Raw genomic sequence first — 6000 nt, forward strand, 5'->3', positions numbered from 1 at the left:
ACTGAACACTTGCATATTTTTACACTGTTAATATTATCCTCTTGCGGCGGGGGTATCATCAGTGAGCAGTACATGTAGCTCACAGTTTCACTTGTTTAATTTGAAAATTAGTTATAAAGGCTGTGTATTTAGTTACTGCACATACATGTACATAGTTTAAAAAATTCCCTAATGCCTACCAAAAACAACAAATATATATGTTACTCCTAAAGAAAATTTTAGAAACAAAGAGTAGACAACGCATGAAACTATCTGGCATAACAACATGCATTAAAAAAGAAGATGTGGTATGATTGCCAATGAGACAACTGTCCATAAGAGACCAAAAAATTAAATGACAGAAATTAACAACTATACTACTATAGGGCACCGTACAGCCTTCAACAATGAGAAAATCCCATACTGCATAGTCAGCTATAAAAAGTCCCTAAATGACAATGTAAAACAATTCAAACGAGAAAACTTAGGGTCTTATTTATGTACAAAAAATTAACAAAAAACAAATATGTAACACATAAAAAAAACGACAACCACTGAATTACAGGCTCCTGAATTAAGTTATCCCCTTGACCACATGTACAATTTGTACTGTTAACTGATGAAAAAGATTGGCATTAATTTATTTAGTCAGAGATCAAATTTAACCACTTTGATACACCATTGAATTCATACAACAGGCGTATGGATTTAATAAGAAGGATTAAAACATTCAAATGATTTAATACTTTTATATATATATATATAGTATATAACTAGTATTATTTTTTTTCAGGGCAAGTCTAGATCTTTTGGTCTTCTTTTTAAACATCAAAATAAGTCAATTTTGCCATACAACATGTATAAAAATATTTAAGGCAATTTGTCAGATATTTTAATTTCATTTCATTTTACATTATTTCTTTTAGCATTTTCTATGGAAGTACTCCAAGAAGAAGAAGAAGCTAAGCAACAGAATGCAATTCTCTGAGGCATTGATTTACATGTATGTGCATATAAAGAGCAGCCAGCAATTATTTCATGACGAGAGGTACATTTGTATGTACATGTAATAACTAGAGGCTCTAAAGAGCCTGTGTCGCTCACCTTGGTCTATGTGCATATTAAACAAAGGACACAAATGGATTCATGACAAAATTGTATTTTGGTGATGGTGATGTGTTTGAAGTTCTTACTTTACTGAACGATTTTGCTTCTTACAATTATATCTATCATGAACTTTGCCCATTAGTAAAACAGAGAACTATATTTGGTAAAAATTTACATAAATTTACCAAATTAATGAAAATTGTTAAAAATTGACTATAAAGGGCAATAACTCCTTAAGGGGTCAATTGACCATTTAGGTCATGTTTACTTATTTGTAGATCTTACTTTGCTGAACATTATTGCTGTTTACAGTTTATCGCTATCTATAAAAGTATTCAAGATAACCAAAAACGGCAAAATTTCTTTAAAAATTACCAAGGGGAGGGCAGCAACCCAACAACCAGTTGTCCAATTCATCTGAAAAATTCAGGGCAGATAGATATTGACTTAACAATTTAACTACTTGTCAGATTTGCTCTAGATGCTTTGGTTTCATAGTTATAAGCAAAAAACTGCATTTTACCCCTATGTTCTATTTTTAGCCGTGGCGGCCATCTTGGTTGAATGGCCAGGTCATCGGACACATTTTTCAAACTAGATACCCCAAAGATGATTGTGGCCTAGTAGTTTCAGTGGAGATTTTGTAAAAGATTACTTAGATTTATGAAAAATGGTTAAAGATTGACTATAAAGGGCAATAACTCCTAAAGGGGTCAACTGACCATTTTGGTCATGTTGACTTATTTGTAGATCTTACTTTGCTGAACATTATTGCTGTTTACAGTTTATCTCTATCTATAATAATATTCAAGATAATAACCAAAAACAGCAAAATTTCCTCAAAATTACCAATTCAGGGGCAGCAACCCAACAACCGATTGACCGATTCATCTGAAAATTTTAGGGCAGATAGATGTTGACCTGATAAACATTTTTATCCCATGTCAGATTTCCTCAAAATGCTTTGGTTTTTGAGTTATTAGCCAAAAACTGCATTTTACCCCTATGTTCTATTTTTAGCGGTGGCGGCTATCTTGGTTGGTTGACCAGGTCACGCCACACATTTTTTAAACTAGATACCCCAAAGATGATTGTGGCCAAGTTTGGATTAATTTGGCCAAGTAGTTTCAGAGGAGAAGATTTTTGTAAAAGATTACTTTAATTTACGAAAAATGGTTAAAAATTGACTATAAAGGGCAATAACTCCTAAAAGGGTCAACTGACCATTTTGGTCATGTTTGACTTATTTGTAGATCTTACTTTGCTGAACATTATTGCTGTTTACAGTTTATCTCTAACTATAATAATATTCAAGATAATAACCAAAAACAGCAAAATTTCTTCAAAATTACCAATTCAGGGGCAGCAACCCAACAACCGATTGACCATTTAATCTGAAAATTTCGGGGCAGATAGATCTTGACCTGATAAACATTTTTACCCCATGTCAGATTTGCTCTAAATGCTTTGGTTTTTGAGTTATAAGCCAAAAACTGCATTTTACCCCTATGTTCTATTTTTAGCCGTGGCGGCCATCTTGGTTGGTTGACCGGGTCACGCCACACATTTTTTAAACTAGATACCCCAATGATGATTGTGGCCAAGTTTGGTTGATTTGGCCCAGTAGTTTCAGAGGAGAAGATTTTTGTAAAAGTTAACGACGACGGACGACGACGACGACGGACGACGACGGACGACGCCGGACGACGACGGACGACGCCGAACGCCGGACGCCAAGTGATGACAAAAGCTCACTTGGCCCTTCGGGCCAGGTGAGCTAAAAAAGGATAACTTTGTTTGAATATTTTGTTTTTGTCAGACTATCTACATGTTACAAATTTTGATTTCGTGTAAGCAGTGAAAAACTATTTTTTTCTACTGGACCATTTATCAAAAATAGCATTGGAAGCTCTATATACACTACATTGCTTGTTCTTTTTATAAGACCACACACAATTTTTGGGGATTGTATAATGGAAAGGTGTCTGCTGCGTCCGAAGACACATTGGTTTCCAAAAATATAACTAAGTTTTAAGTGCATTAATTTTTAAATGAATTTTGTTTAGAAGGTCCAATACCTCAAAAAAAGGTTGGGATGATTTTGTGGATAATGGTCGGAAGTCCCAACCGTTTAGGAATTAGGAATTAGGGGACCAAAATTGGCCAAAAAGAAACATTTTCATATTTTCAGAATAGAACTTGTTTATAAGTATTTCAATTGCTCTGAAATTGTACCACAATGTTTAAAACCACAAAAAAAGGTTTTGATTCAGTTTAGGGGTTATAGTGGGGCCAAAGTTTAGGAAATAGGGGTCAATAACAAGCATTTTTCTAGTTTTTGTGTGTAATTGTATAGATCTCCCTGAAATTGTACCACAATGTTCCATATATTAACAAGGAGAAGGCTGGGATAGAGTTTTGAGTTAGTTGCCCAAAATATGTAGGAATTAGGGGCAAAAAGGGGCCAAAAAGAAGCATGTTTCTAGTTTCCAGACAATAACTTGTGTTTAAGTGACTCATAGGCAGATTTAGAGGGGAAGCCCAGGGGGCCCTGGCCCCCCTTTTCTGGTAAAATTTTGGATGATTATATAGAGAATTACTGAAGCATGTCCGGATCGGCTCCCCTCTAAGGTAATCAGTGGGCCCCCCACTTATGATAATTTCTGGAACCGCCACTGAGTGTATGGATCTCTCTGAAATTGTACTACAAGGTTCCATACTACAAAAAAAGGATGGGATTGAGTTTTAGGGTTATTGCTCCGAGGGGGATTTCATTCAGTTGAGGGGGATAGTTCGTTTCATGCAATAATGTTCATCAAAGTAAGATCTACAAGGGTCAACATAACCAAAATGTTCAATGGACCTCTTAAGGAGTTGTTGCCCTTTATAGTTATTTTTTAACAACTTTCTCGTAAATTTTGCAATCTTTTCCTGTTTTGTGTTTTGAGCAAGAACTACATGTAAAGAAGATAAAGAGAAACTTAACAGGCTTAACAAGCAATACAAGATCAATAAAATATGTTTACAAGAGTTTTGCCTTTTGGAAATAGATATTGTAAGGAAAATTGCATCTCACGCATGTCTACTTTTCTTGTAGATTATTTTCATGATTTTTATAATTTATGAAAAATGTTAAAAAAAAGAACATAATTATTTGTTGTGGTTATTGCTTTTTGACAGCAAATTTTATATGTATCCATCAATTGGTGAGGTACATTGAAACACTGTTCTTTTATTAAATGCATGAAGTATACAGATGGTAACACAAATGACAACATGTTATGTTCATGAGTTTAATATTTATAGATAAATGTTGTATTTCAACAATTTTGCCTATGAAAAAGCAAATCAAGATTTAATAAACCTAAGTTAATGCCCAAATGGATTTTTTTAAAACTTAGGCAGAAGAATAGTTTATTATCATGATTATATATACATGATATATATGAGAAAGTTCATGCTATACATATATTTGTTGTTTGTTTATAAATTGTTTCCATTTTTTGTTTCCACTAGTAAAACTTAAAAGTATTAATTAGTTCATACTACATGTACATCTAGTTTTTGTCTGGACTTTTGGATTAACTTAAAATTTACAATTTTAGCTTGTTACCAAATGAAAGGAAAGTGCAGTATTAGAATCACTGAAGTTCATGTTACGACGAACATGTAGGTGCAAATCTAGATGTCCTGTAAAAAAACCTGGTATCAAAGTAAGTTCATATGTAGAATTGTATTTGATTTAAATAATTTAATGTTATGTATTCAAATTCTTTTAACCGTAGAATGTTTTTAAAGAACTAGAATATTGATATAAGGAGATGGGGTATGATCCTCAATGTGACAACTATCAATTAAAAAACTGAAGAACAAAGATAAAACATTTACTGGTCACTCGACTCACTGTTAGGCAATGAACAATAATCAAAATCCATACCATATAGTAACCTTCAACTTGTTTAAGAATGCAAAATGTGAACCATTTAAAAATTAAAACTACATATTGTATGGCAGACATTGGTTAATATGTTTATGGAATGATTGTAAGGTGTTTATATTTGTCTTGCATGTACAATTCTTGCCAGATTTTTATAAAACTTATACTATACTTTAATATCAGCAATATCTTGGTCAAGTTCACTACTTTTGACAGATTGACTATTTTCAAAAGAGTTATGCCCCTTGAAAATTTTGAATAAAGGAAAATGTCCTTGTAAGCGCTCTCATCAGTTCAATTTTTATAAAACACATAGTATACTGTAATACTGCCCTTGAAGGTCTGTTTAAAATATTTCATATACATGTACAAGAAAAAGAACCTTTTTTCAAAGCACACTTTTTTATTTATAATTTTATTCAAGTGCCTTTTTTAATTATTGCCCCTTGATATATAAAATATGTGCAACTCAGTGGACATTGAAACTCTATTCTGTTATTTTTATTTTCAGGAACTGAAAAGTAAAGAAACAGAACCAAAGAACATTCATTTTAAATTAATACAATAGTGAACTCAATAGTCAATCTAGTTGTCTTTCTTAATTATAGATATAAGAAGATGTGGTATTAGTGTCAATGAAACAACTCTCCATCCAGGTCATAATTTGTAAAAGTAAACCATTACAGGTCAAAGTACGGTTTTCAAAACAGAGCTCACATGAAACAGCAAGCCCTAAAGGGCCACAAAAGTGGCTGCATGCACTAGCACCTGTAATAGCTACATGTAGCAGTGTAGACAATTACATATCAATGTGTATGTGATATATATAGCAATAGAAATATCACATCCATCAGAGGGAAATAGAATATAGACAAAAGAAATATCACATACGTCAATTAGAATAGATTATCAACAATAGAAATCGTGTATGTCACAGAGACAAACATATGAAAATAGAATATAGACACTTAAAATTT

At 32.8% G+C, this 6000-nt stretch overlaps 1 long non-coding RNA gene across 1 annotated transcript; it reads left to right on the plus strand.

Annotated features, from left to right (window-relative positions):
* Positions 1-909: 909 nt before the first annotated feature.
* Positions 910-5596, plus strand: LOC134717519 (uncharacterized). Its single transcript, XR_010107363.1, has 3 exons — positions 910-1027; positions 4692-4799; positions 5535-5596. It is a non-coding gene; the product is annotated as an uncharacterized LOC134717519 (long non-coding RNA).
* Positions 5597-6000: the final 404 nt, after the last annotated feature.

Source organism: Mytilus trossulus, chromosome 5 (assembly GCF_036588685.1).
Source record: "Mytilus trossulus isolate FHL-02 chromosome 5, PNRI_Mtr1.1.1.hap1, whole genome shotgun sequence".
In the NCBI taxonomy this organism is placed as follows: domain Eukaryota; kingdom Metazoa; phylum Mollusca; class Bivalvia; order Mytilida; family Mytilidae; genus Mytilus; species Mytilus trossulus.